The sequence below is a fragment of the Dipodomys ordii genome, unplaced genomic scaffold (assembly GCF_000151885.1).
Source record: "Dipodomys ordii isolate 6190 unplaced genomic scaffold, Dord_2.0 Scaffold26, whole genome shotgun sequence".
Classification (NCBI taxonomy): Eukaryota; Metazoa; Chordata; class Mammalia; order Rodentia; family Heteromyidae; genus Dipodomys; species Dipodomys ordii.
The window spans coordinates 4,606,254-4,630,617 of record NW_012267242.1 but is presented as its reverse complement, the minus strand read 5'-3'; the positions used below and the strand labels follow the sequence as shown (position 1 = coordinate 4,630,617).

At 36.6% G+C, this 24,364-nt stretch overlaps 1 protein-coding gene across 1 annotated transcript in view; it reads left to right on the top strand.

Annotated features, from left to right (window-relative positions):
• The window catches only part of Ush2a (Usher syndrome 2A (autosomal recessive, mild)), a 640,567-nt gene that overhangs the window by 350,587 nt on the left and 265,616 nt on the right, over positions 1-24,364 (top strand). The gene's annotated exons all lie outside the window — the stretch shown is intronic.

Here is a 24,364-nt window from a genome sequence, read left to right as displayed (position 1 = left end):
GGGATGTCGGCCTGGCTCTACAAGAAACAAATTAAACATTAATTCATCAAACTTATTTAAGATATCATCTGTTCACTAGATTTATACAAAGCTTATTGAATTGTCGAATGGTTAATTGGTTATTTCCTTGACATAATGAACAACTGTATTTCATCCTTTCCTGTGATGGCTGGCAAAGAGGTGGTGGTTAGAATTTATAAGACAGAAATTCAGCCAGGAGGAAGGAAACCTAGCTTCAAAAGAGCTGTGTCTGCACCCTGCAATGGAGTCACTATTTCTTCAGGCAGGATGTGGATGGGCTGTATAAGTGGCCTGCCCAGGATTTTTGTTCTACACATCGTCAGCTGAGATCCTTCATTTACAACTTTACAAAGTCAACACTAGGTCTCCCGACAAGTAAGGCTGCATTCATCAAAGTGTGAATTTCTCTTAAAATTGTTCGCTTTTGACAAAGTGTTCTAGTCTCTTGAATTAAAATTTAAAAGACAAAAATGTGGATGAGGCCCAGGGGAGAGTGGTAAAGGAATGGGGAGAGGAAAGGGGAGGAGAATGCTATCAGGAAATGCAATGCATATATCCGATGAAAGTAAGAAGATTGAGCTGGGGGGAGTTAGAGAATGAAGAAAGGGGCGACATCAATGAAGGTATATTGCATTATACTTATGAATTGGTTTGTTTAACCTCTTTGTACAACTACTTAAAAGAAAATATATATGCATATAATTAAACATTTTGATGGCAAAAAAGATAAACAGTTTAAATGTCAAACGTGTTCAAGAATCTCAGAGTAAATTTGTGTGCTTAGATTCCTGTATCTTTCTAAAATACATTCATATGCAAAAGTAAATATATATATATATGCTCCTTCGTGAAATATCTGTAGTCTTCATTACAACTGTATGCACAAGGGATATCAGGTTTTACCCACCATTGTACACCATACTTCTTGTGTTTGCCTGTGCCTGTACCTGTCCTGGGGCTGGAACTCAGGGTCTAGGTGCTGTCCCTTAGTCTTTTCACTTAAGGCTGGCACTCTACCACTCTACCAGTTAAACCACAGAGCTTTTTCCTTTTCTGGTTAATTGGAGATAAGACTCTCGAGAGGCTTTTCTGCCTGGTCTAGCTTTGAACCACAATTCGCAGATTTCCACTTCTGAATAGCTATGATTACAATCTTGAGCCCGTGGCAGTCGCATTTGTTTTGACTCAGTAAATTCAGAGAAATTACAGTACCAGTACCTAAACAGTTTCCTCGTTCATTGTCCAGCTTCCTAGTATTGCTTATTTCATCATTAATCTAAGTAGTTTCCTAGGAATGGACATTTAAGTTACTGACAATCTTTTATTTTGTCAGAAAGCATCTTCATGAATCAATATATAGGGTATGCTATTTCATATTTTTAAGAGTATACAAAAGCTAGAAAAATTCCTGAAAATGCACTGTCTGATCAAATAAAATGTAAACATAAAATTGTGATTTGGGGGAGATTAATCAATTTTCACTCCAGGAAGGCCATGTAAGGGTGCTTAAATCCATACCTTCACAGTCAGAGTATGTGGTTCAACTGCTCTTTGCCAATTTGATGTGCTAAAATCAGAATCGCAAAGCACCTTGAGTACGCAGTTCTGTTTTAGGAATTAATCTGAACATATTTTCATGTGTCAAGCTTGCTTGCAATTCTCTTTTCTATGAGTGCATTATTTATATCTTTGCCCACATTTTAGCTAAGAGCTGCTTAGTATGTTAGGAAAAATCTGTTATAGGAGTAGCAATTCCCACCTTTACTTCATGTTACTGGTTGCAATTGTCACTCCTAAAAAAAAAACAAATCCATATACATTTGGAATTCATGCTGATGGATTATGTAATAAATGGATCAGAATTTAGTTTTATCCAGAAAACATCTCATTGATTCAAAGGCCTTTATTGGATAGTGGTAATCACGTTACACAGGTTTTAAAACAGGTAATATTTTCACCATTATTTATACATATAGATAATTCTGCACTCTAATGTATCATAGTATTTTAATTATTAAAAATGTAGAACCTATTTTGAAGCCTTATGTCTGATTCCCCTCATTATCTATTTTATAAACATTTCATTCTTATTCTTCCCTTTTCATTCTCAATATTTATATATTGCTAATTCTTTCCAGAATCCTTGAAGCCATTTTTATAAGGATAGAACTGAATTTGTAGATAGTTTAATTAGAATTAATATCTTCAAGGTATCAGGTTTTCTAGTCAGTAAAACAATTACATTTTTTGCTTTCTGTATCTCAGAGTTTGAATTCTTTTTACACAAATCTTGCACATTTCTTTTGTTGAGCCATTGTGTCTTATAATTATATATAACTTTATAATTACAAAGTATGCATTAATATGTGAATATTAAAATTAAGTGGTACAAAAGTAATATGAAATAACTACTTTTCAAAAATGATGGGTAGACTTCTTTCCAGGACCAATCTTCAGAAATTCAGACGTTCAGATGTTTATATCTATCACATCCATCTGCTACCAATCAATACCTGGAGTCTTGTTTACTACTTGAATTTGTTGTCACTTTCCCTAAGGCACAGAAATTTTACCAGGTAGAAAATATAACCTTATGAACTACATGCACCAAAGTTTGGATTAAAAAAAAAAGAAATACTAACCTTTTAGAATTTGCAGAGAAGACTAGTCATTCTGATGCAAAGAACCTCTGTGTTCCTATGAGAAGTAAAACAGAGGTAAGTTTACAAACAACTAGACCTTTCTCTTTGTTAAAAAAAATACTATAGGGCTGGGAAGGTGGCTCAGTGGTAGAGTGCTTGCCTTGCATGCATGAGGCCCTGGGTTTGATTCCTCAGCGCCACTAGTTAGAAAAAGCTAGAAATGGTGCTGTGGCTCAAGCAGTAAAGTGCTAGCCTTGAGCTGAAGAACTGAGGGACAGCGCCCATGCCTAGAGTTCAGGCCCCACAAGAAACAACAACAAAAAAACTATTATAGTCACTTGAGTGTGAAAATATAGTGTGAAGATGACAGCAATGACAAACAAATGTGAGTGGTAAAAATTAATTTAACCCCACCTCACTGGGATATATTAGAATATATTTTCTGTTATGTGGTAATGTTTTTTATTACTACATAAAAGTAAGGACTAGCACAGGGTTCTGTTGGGTTCTACTTCTACTGAGGAGGGGCCATATGAGGCAGGTTAGTTTTTCTTGGGGTAGGCAAGTGCTATTTGCTGACCTGAATTAATCAATTATCAATGGCTCTCAGGAGTACTCCTCACCTTGCTTAGGTGAGTAGTCATCTCCCAGCCATCACTAGGCAAAATCGTTAGCTTTTTTTTTCTCATGACAAGTGTTAATTAACAATTCAAACAATAGCTAACTGATTTACAATAGTTTTTCTTTTTCTTTCTTTTTTTTTACAGATTTAAGGCAATATTTGTAAATAAAAGAACTGCTCATAATTAGTCATATAATCTTAAAACACTTAGATCATAGTAGTAGGAACCTGGCTAATATCAAACTTATATTAAATTTACAAATTCTGTTGAATTTGTAAAATTAAAAAGCATCTATTTTGAGAGCTGAAGTTGGCATAATTATTATAAAGTTGGAAACATACATTATTCACTATACATGATATGAATCATCTCATTGTCAAGAAGGAAGAATAGAAAATAACTTGATGAAGAGGAAAAAGGAAACCTTCTGAGTTCCTGTAGAATTCTTTCCTTACAAATGGTAGTCCTTTTACTAGACTTTCTTTAGATCTTTGCCCTCATCCTATTCTTAGAAAATACCACATTTCAGCACACACATCCTGCTCTTTTCTTAAGCCGCGATTGTGGAGCCTTTTGCGAATTGTTTAATTCTTCATTATCCTTCCTTTTGAATGAATTGGAAAGTGATCTTCATTGCTTGATAACCTGACAGATTGTTTTGTGTCTGAGTTTCTAACGCAGAGCGCCAGGGTGTGCTAATTGCTGAGTCCTTTGTGCCCTGCTAACTCTCAACTGCACTGCAAAACTGGATTGCAGCTTATTTTCATCTTCAAATGCTCCTTTCTTCTAATCCCCTATTTGTGATGTGGTGCAGAATAGAGATATCTATGAGAGAGAGAGACAGACAGACAGACAGACAGAGAGAAAGAGACAGAGACAGAGAGAGACAGAGAGAGAGTGTGTGTCAGACAGACTGACAGACAGACAGATAGACAGAGGTGGATTATTGAGGCAAATGAAAATAATCTTTCAGCATCAGCAGAGGAAAATATTACTTTAGTATTTGAAAAGCAGATTGATAATATCAGATTGGTATAATGATCATTTTATAGATCTTTTAAATTCCTCCTGAACGGAGACAGATGCAACAAATAAATTTGAAGCAATTTATTTTTCCCCAACAGAGATGGCCTCTGAACAGGAATGCCTCTTTTTTATTTCATTTGTGTAGGAGTTCAGTTTAGTTCAACATGTTGTTCCTATTGTTGTTGCTGTTATTATTATTATTAAGTAGTTGTACAAAGGGGTTTCAATTCAACATGTCAGTTTACAAGTTCATCCCTCCCATCATTCTCCCCTCACCTCACGTATCCCCATGAGTTACCTGGTTCTATTTTTATATATGTGTGCTACATATTATGACTGTACTTGCCTACCCTTCCACTCTCCACTTCTTGGTCCCCCTCCCCTTGACATAACCCTCCTTTGATAAATCATGTTTCAGCTTCCGGTATTCTTTTTATTGAACTATAATTTAGTGGTTCAAAGGAGTGATGCCCTTGCAATCTTTTCTTGCCTATACCATACTTTAGTGAATTTTTTGGTGTATATGTGCATATGACCCTCTATAGGATTTTGTGTATGTTTATAATTTTAAAAGAAGGGTGAAAGAAAATGACAAGAAATGAAAGGGAAGGGAGAAAAGAAGAAAGGAAGAAAGGAAAAAGGGAGGAAAGGAAGAAAGAAAATAAAGAATGAGCACAAGAAGAAATAAAGAGAAAGGAAAGGAAGGAAGGAAGGAAGGAAGGAAGGAAGGAAGGAAGGAAGGAAGGGAGGGAGGGAGGGAGGGAGGAAGGAAGGGAGGGAAGCAGGGAGGAAGGAAGTTATAAAATTAGCACTAATCCTATACTTTCCTTGCTCATAAGAACTGGTGGCTCTAACTTTTTAAAATGATTGAGAAGCTGCTTTAACAACAACAACTGCAAGAACAAGTGGAAATTAGGAAAGAATATGGGTGTGTCCTCTGGGTGGGGGTGGTATTTAGGGATGGCTCCATATTTCCATTTTTAGTGAACTACATTTTCTACAAGAAATACAGGTTTTGATGCCAGTATTAAAAAATAAAACCTGGGTGATGACTCCATAGCAAAGCAATCACAGCCGAAGTAGTGACAGAGGAGTGAGCCATACTCCTAATGCAAAATCTGGGGCTGGATGGGCATCTTCACCGTCAGTGCTTACTCAGGAAAAAAGGTCTTGATATATTTATTCTAATCACCTTAAGTTTCCTATGCTTCTTTTCTCTTGGCTGCATTTCTTTTACACAAGTGTTGCTAACAAGAACCAGAGGAGAATGACGCAAAAACAGCAAGGAAATTAAGCAGAAGTAGTCAGAGAGATAGAGAAAGCCTGAGGAGTAGGAGATGCTAGAGTTCTGAGTTACACCACAGCAAGCAAAAGCAGGAAATGATGAACTATGGGCAAAACCTCTGCAAGGCAGGGTACCTTAAGGCCAAATAGGATTTGTCTATGTGAAAAAGATACGAAGTGTGGAAATGGGACAACTTCCATGAACCATTCTCTGAGCTAGCATCTTTCCTCCTCCTTTGTAATCTTACCCGAACATCAACCCTATCAAGTGCTTGTTTCTTGGTCCATCGCTCCATCTAGGGAAAAAAAATTGGAAAGAAAGGAGGAGCTGACTTCACAAGTAAAGAAAATATCTCTGCAGCTGACTGTAAACTACCTAAATGGATTTTTTCAAACAATTGAAAATCTCACTGGCCAGCCCAGTTCCACTTTGATTAGGCATTGCCAATTTCACGTGTCAGTGTATTCAAATAGCTGTAAATCTTGCCCAAATCTAGACAAAACACAAAAAAGCAATCCATCTTTCAAGGTTACCTAGAGAAACTCAGAGACCTTTGCAGGCAACCCGATTCTCTGGATGCCTTTCCTCGCAGAACAAACTCTTGTTTTCTAAAAATTGCAAGAGCAAAGACAAAGATATGGAAGCATTTGTTTTCCTGAAAGATAAAGGTAATCATTATACATGGGGAACTCTTAGACTTCCAAGGAGTCTGCAGGAAGGCTGATGCTGACAGGAAGCCGGCAGTTTGTTTTATAGCCCCTGATGTCTGTTTTTTAGTGTGGAGGGAAATGCACACTTTTAGAGCTAGCTTGCAAGCCATGCAGTATATCTGACATTCTGCCCTCTGGGAAAACCCACCAGTGAGGGAATTGCTCTGGTGATGCAGTACAGCTTGTAACTTGGAATCCCGTCGGAGAACTTTGTAGTTGCTTGTCAGTCAATGGGAAGATAAAAGAGGCAGCTTCTTTTCAAGCAATTTGAATTCATTTCCCTGTAATGAGTTAGAGGGTCAGGCAGCAGGAATGAGATCTTATAAAGTCTGTTTTGAGGGAGGAGGAAAAGAGCAGCAGGGAGACTGTTAGGTACAGCCGCAGTATGGTTGACTTGTCCCTGGTCCACTTCTTTAGAGGGCTGCTTGTTCAGGCATCTGCGTTCATATTTTTAGAAGGGAAGGCCAAAGAATGTGTAACTCTCTCCTAAATTAAAAAAATTAAAATCCAGCCTATGAACTCTAAGTCCCAATATCCAAAGCAGCCGGGGATAGTCTATCTTACACACATTCTCAAAGGCTGACAAGTTAAAGATACTATACTCTGCTTTTACTCACATAACGTAGTCATTGACTGTACAATTTATTATAGAGACAAAGGAGAAATTGAATGAATGCCATGGTTTGGTTCTTCTTGTTATAGACAACAGCCCTGAGCTGTCTCTCTATTTTCAGATGATTTTTACATCCAAACAAGAGACTTAGGATGACTGTATGAAATTGACTTAAGGTTCGAAGCAAGTGTTAATTTGCAAAGCAAATTTTCCTTAAAAAAAGAAAGTGTCTTTTTCATTCTTGCTATTGTTTCTAACATTTATAAGATGATTTCTTTGTTACTTTGTATGTCCCTCCCTCACGGTATAACCCCTGTTTTCATTGTATTTGATGTTAGTATAATTTGGGGAGGGGAAGGAAAAAAACAAGTTGTTTAAATAGGGATACAGGTGGACTCATTGCAACAATGAGATGTACAAGATATTATGTCAAAAAACAAACTTTACAACTTTGATGCAGGGAGGGATGGAGCAGGAGTGGGGGAGATGGGAAGGGATGGGAAGGGGAAACAAAGGAGGAGGCAACGATGCTTGATAAGAAATATACTCATTACCTTGCTCATATAATTGTAACCACTCTGAACAGTATTTTCACAATAAAAAAGAAGAAAGGAAGGAAGGAAGGAGGGGAGGGAGGAAGGGGGAGGGAGGGAGAAAGGGAGGGAGAGAAAAAGAGAGGAAGGGAGGGAGGGAGGGAGGAAGGAAGGAAGGAAGGAAGGAAGGAAGGAAGGAAGGAAGGAAGGAAGGAAGGAAGGATCTATCTTTGCATAAAGTTCCAGCACATTTCTGGAGGTATGAACACAAATAGTTATAAATATAAAGGAAAAAAATAATTACTCTATCAGTAGCAAAATATGAATGAGCATCCTGAGCTCTATGTCATTGTAAACATTTGGCTGTAGAATACATACTCACCGAGTATATATTGGCACTTCTGATTGTATATCGTGTCATGGCCAATAAAGCTATAGAAATGCATAATTAGGACATGCTCTTCCATAGGAAAGGAGTTAAGCATTCATTTATCAAACTTATTTGAACACTCATCTCTTCTCTACTTCATACAAGAGCTTATTGAATTTGTGTCTAATATCTAATTGGCTATTTTCTTGACATAATGAACAAGTACACACTGTACTGTTGTGTCTGTTAAGACAATGATGCAATGTGGTAATGCAAATTGTTACTTGGGCTTTCTCCTGTAGTATGATGCAACTCACAGAAGCACCAGTGGGCACAACATTTCAGAGTGAAATTCATATTGCACATACTGCTCACTACATGGTTATAGAGGAATCTACCCACTTCAGGCCCTCCTTAAATGAGATTGCTACAGAGTGAATGTAGTCATTCTCAGATGATATAATTTTGGCTTTGGAGGAATTTGAATAATTGAAAAATTAAAATCCTCCCTCCTTTTTTTTAAAAGGTAAAGAGCACACAGGACTTAAGAAAGCATGTATATCGGTGGTGAATGTCACCCGGAAAATTAGTCAGGAAACAAACACATAGTTTGTACCTGTAATTGTATACCGCTCTCTACCTGACATGCTTAACTCATAGCAAAAGTTCAATAATGCTGAACACGTGATATTTGAATCAGTGTTTTTATATTTGTTTGGCTTAGCTTTTTAAATTCATTTTTTAACCTAGGGTTTACAGTTGCATAAGTCAGGTAATGAGTACATTTCTTTTTGAACAGAGTCACCCCCTCCCTCATTTTCTATCAGATTTTCTCTCTTGATGCCCCCCCAAAATTATATAGTTCATTTCCAACATAGTGTCTAATAAGTATCACTGCTGAATTAGTTCACCCTTTAAATTTTTTTCAGAGCTAGTTTGGTTTAAATAATACCCATTGTGCATTTATTATATTTTAATTTCAGCCTGTCTTTGCTATTTTACTATAAAGTGGTATGTGAATTGTGTGTGGGGGGGGTGTTTTCATAGCTATATGATGTATAAATATATTTGAGACATTATTGCAAGCACTTTTAAATTCCATTGTACATGTTAAACATTATACCATGAAATGTTTCTAATGTGCGGGTGTGCATGCGTACGTGCATACACACACACACACACACACACACACACACACACACACATTCTCAGTAGGCTAGTACTATGCCAAGGTGGGAACCCATTCTTTTTGTGTTGGACCTCTTTGGTTTTTGTTGTTGTTGTTTTTACTACTAGGAAAATAGTATTAAAATACACTCTGTGTAAGTTCTTAACAATACAACTAAAAAAGAATTGTTAAATATTGGGAGTGTTTTTCCAGACTCTCAGTATGCATCAGAAAAATGCTTTTAAGAAAGGTCACATCAATTCTCCTGCCTCCTAACAGTATGCAAATATGTTCATCTGCCTCTTAATTGTGCTCATTTGATAGGTAGAAATGGCAGCTGCTTTACTTTGCATATCTTTTATTTCTATTGAGCTTAAACACTTGCTGTTTGCTCACTGTTTGTCTCTATGTCTTTCTTATTGGTGTGTTCACATGCTTTGCCCAGAAGATTTGAAAGGCTCTAAAATTTGGTGCAATATTCTTAGCAGCTTTCAGGTTATAGATAAGATTTAGTCATTACAACTTTAAATATTTTATCCAGCTTATATGTTTGCTTGGTTTGCAAGGTCTAGGAAGGAGTGTTTTTGATTATTAATCATTAAATACTTGTTTTTTTTTCTTCTTCTTTTGGTTGTGAGGCTTGAACTCTGGGCTTAGGTGCTGTCCCTGCACTCTTCCACTCAAGACGAGTGCTCTACCACTTGAGTCACAGCACCACTTCCAGTTTTCTGGTAGTTAATTGGAAATAATAGTCTCACAGACTTTCCTGCCTGGGCTGGCTTTGAACTGCAATCCTTAGATCTCAGCCTCTGGGTAGCTAGGATTACAGACATGAGCCACCAGCGCCTGGCCTTAAATACTTGCATTTTTGTATAAAATATTTTCTTCATCTAGAGTTGTGGCACATATGTTGCTGTACTTTGCAATTATATGCCAGACATTTAAACTTGTGTAATGATTTAATGCATCCAATTCCAAAAAATATATACCTAATTCTCTATGTTCGTGGGCAATACACCAGAAAGCTTCCGGCAGCTTAGCAACCTCATTCCTTGTGTCTGACAAGAGAAAAATTTAGACCACCTGGAAATATAAGTAAAGGTGATAGGAAAGTCTATGAGAAAAGAAATGTGGTAGAGAAAGAGAATATATAGAATAGATATGTCCTGAGGAAGATATGGTTCAACCCATATCCACCATCTTGACTATATTCCTCCTTACAGAGCTTGGGCTTGGGTTAAATAAGAAGAATTGTGGTCCTTAAAGATGGCTTTCTCTTGAAATCTAACAGTCACAAGTACTTTGACTCATGCCTGTTATTCTAGCTACTTGGAAGGCTGAGGTCAGGAGGCTCATGGACTAAGGCCAGTCCAAGCAAAAAGCTTAATGAGATTCCATCTCTACCAATACACATGGGGGCATGGTGCTGTACCTGTATCTTGTTTCTATACAGGGCACATAATTTGGAGGACTGTGGTCTAGGATGGCAGAGTCTAGAGAATAGAAGTAAGAGCCTACTGGCAGGATAACTACAGCCAAAGGATAGGGTATATGGTTCAGATGGTAAAGTACCCACTTTAAGGCCCTGGGTTCAAACTCCAGTACTGAATAATGATAATAATAATAATAACAACAAAAATAAGAATTTGCCTACTCAATTGGATTGGCATACTGGGTAAAACACTTTTTGTTTTAAATAAAAGAACTTCAAACACTTTTTGTATTAAATAAAAGAACTCCAACCCAAGTTCTGTTTTATGAACATAGCCTCTACAATTGGTTATTTTAATGAAGCAGCAACCAAACAATTGGACTAGTTTCTAGTAACTAATTGGAGAGTCTGAATATCAGCTGATAATGTAAATAGAAGAGGTTTCAAATCATGGCCATTTGTAGTCACTGAAATACTAAAAAATGCTGACCCTTGAAATCTTTTCAAGAAATAATCAGATGGGCACACAAAAATATGTGTAGCATTATGTTCCTGACATTTTGTAAAATAAAAATTGAGTTAGGTGGGACAGGCCAAAGATGTGGTTGAATGGGTAACGGCATAAATTCAGTGCATGATGGTAAATAATGCAGTGGTATGCAAAAGTATTTCAATTGTTGGTAAAAATATATATATATTGTTGTTGAGTACCAGAGGATTATGGCTATGATCCTAGCTACAGGGTTCAAAGACAATCTGGGCAGGAAAGGCCATGAGAGACTCCTGTCTCCAATTATCCAGCAGAAGACTAGAACAGAGCTATGGTTAAAGTGGTAGAGTGCTAGCCTTGAGTGAAAAAAGCTAAAGAACAGCATCCAGGCCCTGAGTTCAAGCCCCAGTGCTAGCACAAAAAAGAAAGGAAAAAAAAGAAATCTATATTGTTGCATACACAATAGTAGCATAAAATTCTATAATAGCAAAATGTGATAGATTTTACAGATATGCAAATTAATATGAAAGGATAACACACCAAAATGCTAACATGATAGCACTCGGCTTTTTAAACTTTTAGATGATAGTTTAAACTTTTCCTACTTTCTGAGATACTCTTCAAGTTTGCAATACACAAAAACTTATCTCACAATGAGACAAACAAGGAATGTCAGAAGCTAAAAGAAAAGAAAAAACTAGGCTAGTGTGTAGCATGTTTCATTTCATAGGAAAATTATCAAAAGATTTTAGGAAAGAGGCCTTAAAACCTCAAACTCTCATGAGAGCCTGGCAACAAAAGATGAGAATTCATTATGCAAGGGATGCTTTAAAAATCTTAGATTTCAGCTTCTTCAGAAGCTCAACCCACTGCAATTGTTGTCTGTTATCATCTTGCTGTTATTTGACTCTCTTAAACCTAAAGTGGTTCATTTTTCCACTTTTCCCAATAATTTATTCCTTTATGATAATAGGGCTTCTTATCATCTTTTTGACTTGTACCCTGTTTTCTTGTTTAATGATTTACTCAGCATGGCATCTGTGAAAAGTTATCATACTAGAAAAATTATTATGCTCTAATAATTATGGTACTATCAAACTGAATTGCATTATTTCATGGTAAATAATAAAAATGTATTAATTTTGGAAGTCTTTTTATGCCAGTAAGGGTAAAGTTACCTCTATATACTTTCATGAAACACCATGACAGTGCCAAATGCATTGACAGATGAGAGAACAAATCAACTCGTTCCTTAGAGCACTTTCTTTCAAGGCCTGCTTCTGAAAGCAGCTTTCTTAGGACTGAAAGGTTTTGAACAGAATGATTTGTTCTATGAATAAAACTTTTACCCTCAGTAAGTACCAGCCAGTGGTTCTTGCCTATAATCCTACCTACTCAGGAGATGAGATCTGAGGATCTTGGTTCAAAACAGCCCCGGCAGGAAAGCCCATGAGACTCTTATCTCCAAGTAACTACCAAAAAAGCTGGTAGAGCTCTAGCCTTGAGAAAAAACAGCTCCTGGACAGCACCTAGGCCCTGAGTTCAAGCCCCAGGACTGACAGAGAAACAACAACAAATAACTTTTTACCCTCATTTTGTATAAATATGCAGAGGTAGATATTGGAACAATGAGTTTTCTTTCCACTTTAAGAGGAAATTAACTATATTATACAGATGCATTCTGATTTTTCCTTTAGCACATTAGAATGGCAGTGCTCAATAGAAATGTAATGTAAGTTCATATGCAATTTTGAATTTTCTAGTACCTCAAAAATATTGAAATCGAAGCCAGATGCTGGTGGCTCATGCCTGTAATCCTAGCTACTCAGGAGGCTGAGATCTGAGGATCAAGGTTCAAAGCCAGCCAGGGCAGGAAAGTCTGTAAAATTCTTATCTCCAATAAACCACCAGAAAACTGGAAGTGGTATTGTAGCCCAAGTGGTAGAGCACTAGCCTTGAGCTGAAGAGCTGAGGGACAGCACCCAAGCCCAGAGTTCAAGCCCCACAACTGACAAAAAAAAATTGAAATCAGGGCTGGGAAGGTGGCTCAGAGGTAGAGTGCTTGCCTAGCATGCATGAAGCCCTGGGTTCGATTCCTCAGTACCACATAAACAGAAAAGGCCAGAAGTGGTGTTGTTGCTCAAGTGGGAAAGTACTATCCTTGAGCAAAAGAAGCTCAGGGACAGTGCCCAGACCCTGAGTTCAAGCCCCAAGAGTAGCAAAAATAAAACTGAAGTCAGTTGATTAGGGTTTCCTAAGCAATCAAAGTAGGCAAGTATCATGTCAATCCATAAGCTAAGCATTAACAATAAGATAATATATTGTTTTCATATAGTGAGTCTCTATTCAGAAACTGGGCCTGGACACTGTCTGTCCCTTGTCTGATGTTTTATCACTTGAGCCACTCCTCCACTTCTGGTTTTTTGATGGTTAATTGAAGACAAGTGTCTTCAAAATGAATATATATATATATATGTGTATATATATATAATTTAAAAAAGGAAGTATGACCAGTACAGCTAGCCACACCATTGCCACTAAAGTACGACTAGCCATGTTAGCCCCACTTCTAGTGTCAAAAAGGCAGGTGGTTTGTAGCCATCAGAACGGAAAGTGCAGGTACAGAGTCATATATCAGACACTACAATCATGGACAAGCTAAAACTAAGATCAGTGGCCAGCTATTGGAGATATTTTGTCTACTAGATTTCCAGGAATGTGAAGTGAATGATTTTTTGGCTGGTGGCTTCAGCAGACAGAATCAAAGGACTGCTTTGCTTTTTTATTTACAAATCATCATTTTTTCTAGTAAGGCAAATATCTGGGCCAAATTAAACAAAGAGCTATCTCACCTGAATAGCCCTGTTACCTTCAGGGTAGCCCCCAAATTGATCCATTATAAATCAAGTTTTGAGTAAAATAAAGCATACTTATGCTAAGAGGAAAATTAATTAATTAATTTTAAAAAATGTAGTTGGGTTGGACCACCATATTTTATTCTTGCTCCTCAACTGTCTTATAAATCATGTAAATAAGTACAATAAACATTTACTGAGTGATTTCATAATACTTTGGATTTATCGGTTCATCATTTGTGATGACATGTAGAAGTTGGTGTAGGAAAACTAAAACCATGTAGGATGTCAAACAATGCCTTTCATCAATTTTAGAGCAGCATTTCTTCTCGGGCATTACAACAGAGTGTAATGGCACTTGGAAGTATTGACATTTCTGATATGACTTCATTCGCCTAGCTCAGCATTCTTAAAGAATAAATAGTTTTTTCAATCTGTGATTGAAAGGGTTAAATAGTACCAATTCATTACCACTCACCAAAGGATTTATTTTGTTCTCATAAATCAGTTTTATTCCATATTTTTATTATTCCCTTGGGTGAGCTACTCCAATTGAAATCAATAGGATTGCAAGTGACACAATCAATCTAGATATTTGATTATGGATTAGAGATCCCCAGGTCTGCTTTTTTTTTAAAGCTAGTTTCTTTCTGATCATCTCCCTGAAGAAAGAAATATTCTTATTGGCATCTATGAGTTATGAACAGGTTTTTAAAGGACAGAATATTGTTCACTGATATGCTGACAATGGAAGCCAGAGAATGAGCAGAGATTTAAAGATAAATACTAAAATTATATAACTTTCACATGATTAAATTGTTCAAACTTCTGTGTTTTATTCTGAAAATGAACTCAAGATTTAAAATAACTTGGTTCTTTCTCTTAATCCAAGCCTATTAATGCAATTGGTAGTTATAAGCTATACTCATAGGGTATTATTAGGTGAGTAACTACTTCTCATGACAAAGCTCCTATCTATTTTCACACATTTGCTTTAGAACCAAATCCCAACAACTGCTCTAGGTTAGCAATAAGAGAACACTTAAGGTGAGTAGAATGTCTTTGAAAGGTATCCAGGCTGGTCCCTTTTCATGTCTATATTTAATCTAGCCTAGAAAGACACCATCTGGGGGGGGGGGTTGAGAGAGAAAAACAGTTCAACTTTAAAGCACAGAGTAAAACTGATTACGCTTTTTTTTTTTTTTTTTTGCTCACGAGGCCAGCATTTATATATCAGACTCTCTGCTTTACAAACAAATTTATGTCTTATGACCCTTTCCATATTGAATGCTTATTTGGGGACTCCTGACACCAGATTATAGTTCTCTTGCCTCTGAGTAGACTCACCTGTTCAGGGTTCTCTAAATGAAATTTTTGCATAGGTAACATTAAACCATAGAGTAATTGAGATATTTAGAATAAGGCAGTGTTTATGTACATATCTGATTCTTTTGTCAAAATAAGGCTATATGAACACTGCGTCTGTAACTTGCTGCAAATATTTTAGCCCTTTTTAATCACTGACTTATTTTTACCAGAATCTGTAGAAGGGTATAATTCATGTTTTGAGAAAATTACTTAAGTCTGATTTTCCTGTTGTTGGCACGTAACTAAGAAATGTCTTTCATAAACAGCAGAAAGAATAACTCAATCAAAATGGCTTCTCATTTACTCTTATTATGCCATTAAAACAAGAGCTATTACTATCATATACACGAAAATATTTGAACTTCTATTGGTGAATTTCCAGGACAACTGGAATTAGGGTGATCTCTCTCTAAAATGTATTTTATTCCTGCTTACTTCTCTTTTGGTAAGTTTGCATTTATAACTGCTGAATAATGAAAAGAATACAGAGCATTCATACAAGTTGAAGCACACTGCTGTAGTTGTTGCACACATCTCATTGCATTGTTTGAAGAGTTCAACTGAGACAAGCAGCCTTTGGTTCAAGCCTATATCTTAGCTATTCAGAAGATTGAAAAGGGAAAAATCCTAGTTCAATACCAGTCTGGGCCAAGAAAGAGAGACAGAGACAGAGACAATGAGAGAGACAGAGAGATACAAAGAGAGAAAGAGAAAAAGAGAGAGAAAGGAGAGAGAAAAAATGAAAGAGACCAAGAAGCAGATGCTCTTGAATCAAGAGCATCAATCCCCAAATTGTAAATGGTTCTTGTTTAGAAAGACACAACACAGTCTCTCTTATAGTTGAAATTTGAGGTTGGTAAGCATTTTCTAATAAGGACCCAGAGAACCCTTATTAGTAAACATTTCTATGTTCTCTGCTAGAGCTATTAGATTCTTCAGTTGTATCATGGTCTTCATTCTAATCAACTTTATTTAAACAAACAAGCCTCTGACCAAATTTGGTCTGTAATAGATCTCTGATTTTGTTATGATTTGTTTGGAAGTTAAAATATAATTTAGGCCTGGGAAGGTGGCTCAGTGATAGAGTGCTTGCCTTGCAAGCATGAGGCCCTGGGTTTGATTCCTCAGCACCACATAAGCAAAAAGAAATATAATTTAGGAACTTTCTTTGGGTATTTGAAGCATTTCATGATTCTGTTATGCTAACTTTAAAGTCATATAACAGGAAAATAATATTCACTGAAATCTCAATGCTTGTAATTTATGCCATGTTAACATATGGTGACCATCATTTCAGACCTTCGTCAATTTATAGGTTTTTAAATTTTTCCAGTGTGTTTATCCCCCTCTGGCTAAGTAAAATATACACTTTTTTATCTTACAAGGATTGCATATTATTTTCTCCAAGGATTCATGGTTATTTTGTCTTAATGTTTAATATTTTCTTTCTTCCTTTAAGTTCATGCTGCTTAAAGCATGACAGCTATGTGTAGACTGTACTTGTTTTGATCTTTTAACCTACTTCTTTTGCTTCCTGCTCAGTCTTCTACAAGCCTAAACTTTGAGGACTGGCTTTTGGTGATCTGTCTTTCTGTTGCACTTAAGTTTCAGAATGAATGCTATTCTTCTGTTCCTTGTCCCTTTTGCATTTGCTCCCTCAGAATTTTTAGTTGTTTTTGTTCATGCTATTCTTGTACTCTTATTGGGTTATATGTTTTTGATGGGTCATTTGTGACACTTGAGTTTATCCATTCTCCTCCCCCCAAAATATGTTTTCCAAATTATTTTCAAATCTATTTCCAGTGAGATGATTTAAACACAGAGTTTCAAACATATACATAGCATCTCCAGGATGGTATCTGAAGGTTCTCCATTCCTAGTTTCCTGCTTAGTGTAATCAAAAGCAGTGATTTGCTTCTAACCAATGGACTGTGACAAAGGAGTTGGAATGTCACTTCCATAGGGAAAACACTGATTGTACCATCTAATTAAGAGGTGTTCCACCTGGGAAAGCGAGTGGTCCTACTAGAGCGATTCATATGGGAAAAAATGAACTAAGCCCCAGATAACAAGAAGCTAGTAACCAGAGGCAACCTCAAGTAAAAGCCAGAGAGAAACTGAGACCCAACCCTCCCCCCTTCCCCCCCCCCCCCCCCGCCGCCCAGTCCTTACCACCTGCAGGGAATTGAATGCCATCCACAGCCCACCTCCTCCCCATGTCTTTGTGAGAATTAAGCAGAATTCCTGATAAGCTATAGCCATACACCTGACCTACAAAGATCCTAAATGTTTAATGTTTTGAATTGTTATGTTTGTAATAATACCAGGACACGGCAACACATAGCTACTATAGGAAAAGCCACAGGACCACATCAAACAGAGCAGGTAAAAACCATCAGCAAAACACTGCAAGTCTCACCCCAACACTATATTGCTCAAATTGTCACTGTCCTCAAACTTAAGAACCATTTCAACCATGTATAAATCCTAGAAGTAGAAGGTGAATTCTAAGCATTTCATTAAATGACAAATGGGTGATAGACTGTGCTCTGGGATCAATAAAAGCAGTTGAGTTATCCACTTGATGACAATAGCAGTAAAGGCTCAGCAGGTGCGGTACTTGTAGTAAGGCTGTACTAGAGCTCCAGAAGGGGATATTTACCAGTGATAAAATAGTTGTGTTCGTGTCCACTGTTTAGTTGGGAAGCTGGAGAGCACTTTCTGTAGAAGCATATTTGCCCATATAGCTCTCAACATGGAAATAATGGAAGACATTTGTTCATTTGGAAAAAAAATATAAGGTGTTCCAAGAAATAAATCAAAAGAGAAAAATAAACCTGGCATCTCATATTACATGTCTCATGAAAACAGATCACATTCCATTATTCTTTATATACATGTGTATTTTTCTTTGTTTTGTTGATACACTTTATTATTTAAAGCAGGTTTAGGTTCACAGCACTGCTAAATAGAAAGCACAGAGATTTTACGTATCCTCCTGACACTGTGAGTCTTTTCTGATGTTAATAAAACTAAATGCATTTAGGACAATCTTAACTATGATTTACACTGAGAAAACTTGATTAGAATAAACCCTGCCCCAAATCAGTATTTTGAAATGACTCAAAAATATTAAGGAAGGTAACAGTGCAATGTTAGGTATAGTCTAGCCCATACATTTAAAAATGAGCTATACAGAAGAAAGCCCAAAAGATTCTCCGTATCACAGAGCTGTGTGGATGCTGGCACCTTATACAATCAGGACATGTGTTTTCATTTATGGATGAAATATTTTGTGCATTTATTTCCTGAAATACAATTGTCATTCTAGGAAAATGATCAATTTAAAGATGAGTCAAAGGACCACAGCTTTTATTAGATAACAACTAATTAAAATCACTTTAACAGTAAACACATTAATGGTACAAAAAAAGGATATAATGTCTCAACACAGCACTGTCCTTCTGAGAGGATTAAGAGGTTTACAGGCTAGTTCTTCCTTTTTCAAAACATCCTGTGAGAAAGAAAGCCATGTAGATAGTTATTAATACACACTTTGTAGATTATCAAAAATATAAGCCTAGATGAGAGTTTCCTTTGTCCATATATGAATTACAAAATAAGTGTCCAGTCCCTTTGAGGCCCCTAACATGGAAAGATTTGTAGAATGATAAAATCGGGAGGATAGATTTGTTAGGTAAAATAATTTAAAATAATATCCTTTTGAAGAACATAAAAGTAGCTTATTAATTAGGTGCTACCTAGAGTGACTTAGAATTGTTATCTTGTCTTAAAGGGTGGTTTTGCTTCTATGTCTTGATCTGCAGTAAAACCTTTAATGTCTTTGCATTTTGGTCTCAGTAGAGTTTTGTGACAGCGAGGTATAGTTGAACAGCTACACCTAAATTTGAGATCTCAACACAAGGAAAACCTAGCTTTTCCTTTATTCATATATAGCTGGAAGTGGAAAAATTAGTTAACATGTTTTCTACCTTCAGTTGTAATTGGATTCAGGAAAAGGCTAACTCAAAGCAGGCCCAAGTCTGACATATAAAATCCTCACAAGGTAACAAGAATCAGTTTGGTTTGTTCGCTGTCATTTCTCATTATAGTCTTTGTCATGAGAATGGATTCATGTTGTGCCATTTTCTGTTCTTGTTACAATCTTTGTCACATGAATAAGATATCAGGATGTTAATGTCTGGCATACAGTATTCCGTGTGCGATGGTACAATACAGGACTACACTGACCTTTGCAGTATTATGTATTCTGATTGGTTGTTCGTTTCACCTCTTCCCCACAAGTTAATAAGGCTGTAAAAAGGAGAGAACTGAAATGGCCAGCCAGTCAAATTATAGAATATTGAAAAGGTCAGAACAGAACAGCACAGAGGAAAAAAAATTATGGAATATATGGTGCATTAAAATTCTTGCGACAATGATTATAACCAGAATGGGAAAGGATATCCACTTATGTTATTTCAATCTTGAGAATCCCATAGGATGAAACACCTATGGGACACCATCATACATGTTAAAATAACCATTTGCATTGGTTTTTACTTTTTAAAAAATGCATAGAAAATATCCTGCTAGTCCACAGATAAGAACATTAAGCTTTTCACCTTACCAAATGAGCATGGAAGTCATTAACATTTTAGTAGGACTTCATATTTAAAATTGAAGGAAAGGTTCTTGGTAAGTGAAACCTGTTGGCCAAAATATATATATATATATATATATATATATTGACCATTTCTTCACTTGACACTTTGCTAAAAATAAAATAAGAAAGCAGGAATGCCTTAAAACCTAGAAGAAACTTTAGAATGTGGAATGCCTGAAATAGAAACTACAAATTTCTTTTTTTAATGTATGTGAGCTATGCAAAATTTGTTTTCTCCTTTTCATGCAATGTACAAAGAATTTTTTCCTTTCCCTGCCTTGAGCAAGAGAAGGAGGGAGGGAGGGTAGAAAGGGGAATGGAGAGAGAGAAAGGGAAGGAAGAAGGGAGAGAGAAAGAATGAGCACTTTGGGAGGGAGGGAGGAAGGAAAGAGAGGAAGATAAAATGAGCACTTAAATCAGATATCCTAAAGATACTGTTCTCTGATGTGCAATAATGACTACTCACTTTTAAAATTGTTTTATGCATATTTTTACATTTGTTATAGAACAGCTGTATTTGATTTTATAGTCAGAAAAGATAGTGTTCGTTTAAACATCAATTTTTTTGTACTCTGTCTAGATGCATTATTTCATGAATAAACATCTTATCACCCAAAGTTAGAAGCTAAAGGCATCCTTAATAAGAATGCTTATGCGATCCTGTTGCTTTTAGAAGCAGAAGAAATGAATTTGAATCATAGTCAAATACCTATAGATTAAATAACTCCATCAGTAGTTCTCCAATTTCAGTGTGCTGAAGCAAAATCACCCAAGGAGCTCTAGTCCCTAGACTTTGATGTTTTTCCTTGGTGGGTCTGGGGTGGAACTCAGACATGTGAATGTTTATGAGCTAGCTGTAGGAGATTTTGATGTAGATAAAGGTAACACTTGGAACAAAAGAATAGACAAAGAATTGGAAGTCCATTGGCTGAAACCAAGCCAAATAGCCTGTGGATGCTGGGAGGACACCTGATCCTCATACCCTGGGAATGTGGGCTATGGGGAGTTCAACAACAGAGCAGTGTAAACAGACCTGTACCATCCAGTTACACTCACAAATTGTGTGAGCACCGTGGCTGACTAGACAAGATGGTGATAGGAAATTCAAATCACTTTGCTATTTTCTACCTTGTTTTTTTTTTGGGGGGGGGGACTGAACCCACAGGGCTGTATTTTCTGCCCACTGAAAACAAAGCTTGTTAAGTAAAAAGTGGTTTTAATGAGGATTAAAAGGAAAGAGAGTGAGAGAGAGAAAGAAAGAAAAAGATTCTCCCTCAAGAGGAGTGATTACCTTTTAACAATCTGAGATTGTTAAATATCTGGGAATTCAAATGTATTAAGGAGCAGAGGAAGAAAGAGAGGACAGAGTGAATGAGATGGGGGAAAGCTTCAATCTGACTGGCAAATGAGGTCCTTGTTTGCATTTGAATTTAGAGATATTTTTTGAACTTCCTGGAGAGTTGAAATGGTGTCAGTTGTGCTAGGTCTGTGTGCATTGAACTATGTTCGTAGGGTGAGGGAACATTGCATTCCCTCAGCCGTCTGGTGCCTGGAGATATATGTGTGATTTTTTTTTTGAGCTGAGCAAAATTGTTATGTAATTGCAAACTTCTCATAATTATTGAGTAATTATATACTTCTTATAATTACTGAGTAATCATTGTTCTATAACTAGAACTTAAACATTTCAACTAATTGTATAATTACCACGTATTAATGTTGTTATCTGGGAAACTGAGAATAGAGTAGTACTTAATATATTTCCTCTTGTCATGCCATGTTCAAAGCTAGCAGTGGCATTTGTTTTATAACTCAAAATTCACTCCAGAAACAAATAAACACAAAGCAAGAGAGAAATACTTCCGACAATATGGTAATCATAGATGTTTACTCTTTGATCTTTCATGTGTACCTGAGTAGAAATTGGTTTAAAAAAAACTGTTTTGAAAAATGCTCTCATGACTTGCTTGTAGAATGTTTGTTGTTGTTTTGCAACTTTCCGTCTTTTGTAAGATGTGCAAATTTGACTACTTCAGAGTCAGAGAAGCCTCTACTTAGGAAAGCCTCTCTGTAGGAAAGGTGACCTTTTTGAAGTTTTACAGCTGAACAGGTGACAATACAGAGGTTGTTTCAGCTGTAATGGAGAATGTCGTGAGAAGCTAAGTGCCTGAAAACTGGAGTTCGTCCCAACCTAATCGTTTATTTAATTATTCTTCCACAATGATCACAAAGGCCTTGCATTTCATCTGGGGCTTGAACACAGGTCTTTTCATTTTTAAGCTAAAGCTGGCACTCAACCACTTGAGCCACAGCTCCTTTTCCAGCTTTTTGATGATTTCTTAGAATTAAGAGTTGCATGGCCTTTTCTGCCTAGGTTGCCTTCACACATAAATCCTCAGACTTCAGTCTCCTGAGTAGCTAGGATTACAGGTAAGAGCCAGACCTTGCATTTAATCTTAGCCAGATTTGTTGAGTACAGGAACTCCATTTTATACATTTTAGACATACTCTTTTCTGCACCAGTCTTCTCTTATGCATGCTGTTAGAACTTGATACTTTCCAGTAGAATCAAGTGGACTAGCTGTAAAGAACCTATGAAAGCTAAAAGGACATCATTTGGAAGTGTCATTTTCAATGTATAATGAAATTCTCAAAGGCTATTTTGCACTTGTCAGAGCTTCTTGCCAATATATGTTACAAATACATACACATAGATCATCTATTTCCATTTAAGATGTTGCAATATTTCGTTAAGCTTTGGATATCTCTTTAACTGGATCTACTGGAGATGAATAAAAATTACCACCCCTTTGTACCCAAAGGTACCACTCATTCTCTTTGGAATAAACCATTCCTTGACAAATACCAGAACAATAAATTTTTATATGCTACTAGGAATTTCTTCTGCATGTGAAAAGCATATCTGTGTCTTTTTGTAACAATAAAAATTTCAGCTAAGTTTCTTATGCAAAAATCACTATACACATATTAAAAATTGTGCTTATATTCGGGCTGGGAAGGTGGCTCAGTGATAGAGTGCTTGCCTTGCATGCATGAGGCCCTGGGTTTGATTCCTCAGCACCACATAAGCAAAAAGAAAAAAGCCGGAAGTGGCGCTGTGGCTCCAGTGGTAGAACGCTAGCCTTGAGCTGAAGAGTTGAGGGACAGTGCCCAGGCCCAGAGTTCAGGCCCCATGACTGGGCCCCCAAAAAAGAAAAAAAAAGAAATAAAAGAAATAAAAATTGTGTTTATATTTATAAAGATTTTTGTCTCCCCCACATTTCATGAAAATGATCATGAAGCTACTAGCTATCATACTCCCTCTTATATTGTTTGAGCTTTATTATTTTCAGAATGGCATGAAGTCACAAATAATATTAGTTGATTTAGTTAACTGTTTTTTTTTTAATTAAGAATGCATTATCTTGTTGGGAATGCTGGAAAAGTTCACAGCTTGAGCCCTTTATTGGTTTCAGTTTTGGAATTTGGGAGGTTTTTGTTTTTCTTTTGTTTTTTTTTTTTGGTAGGGTCCAATGTGTTTTGTCTGGAGACAGTTTCAGATTTTGATCTTTCTACTTACAACTTGTATGTAACTATGATAGAAGATGTTAATCACCACACGTGTATTATTTCTTGAGGAAGATGGCCTTCCTAACATTTTGCCCTGGCTGGCTTCAAGTTATAATCCTCCTGAACTTCACTGCTTGCATGACTGAGATTATTGTCATGAGCTGGTGCCACTGGCTGGAAATAACGTATTTATGTGGCCAGGCAGCTTCTGTATTTTCCCACATGCTAACAAAATAGATCTTCTGACCATATCCTGATACTTTTGAGTGTATTCTAAACAATTCTGACTTAAAGAAGGATTAAGTAGAAAGATATGACAGCAGAAAATCCATACTTACAGATACATGCAATCTATACATAGATTTTTTATAGCCATAATCGTTTTTATAGGTACTTAGGGGAAATGTGCTATTTTTGTCTTCAGCCCAAAGAAAACTTAAAGGTTAAAAACAAAACACAAGAAGCAATGCATAAAATGATCAATTTATATATCATATTATTTTACCATATACCTGATACATGTGATACAGCTTCATATTATCTTCAATTATCAATCAAGCCACTTTGATCACTGGGATGAATGAAGGACAGGTCTGACTCTTGTTTCATTTTGCTTAACAGGTAGCAAACTAAAGGATTTAAATATATTGGTGGTACTGGCCTTGGAACCCAGGGCCTACTGCTTATTTGACAAGCACTATTCCACCTGTACTATGCCTTAAGCTCATATTTACTTCAGCTATTTTTCAGGTAGGGTCTCAGGATTTTAGTGAGGGCCTGCCTTGGACCAAGGTACCCCTACTTACCCCTCCTACATAGCTGTAGCTATAGCATTTGTTACTATGGCTAACTTGCTTGTTCAGATGGGGGTCTCTAACTTTTTGCTAGGCTGGACTTAATCCATGATCCTCCCAATCTCGGCCTTCTGTGCAACTGATGTGAACCCTAAAACCTGGCCCTACAAATTATTCATAGTGATGAGAGACCATACA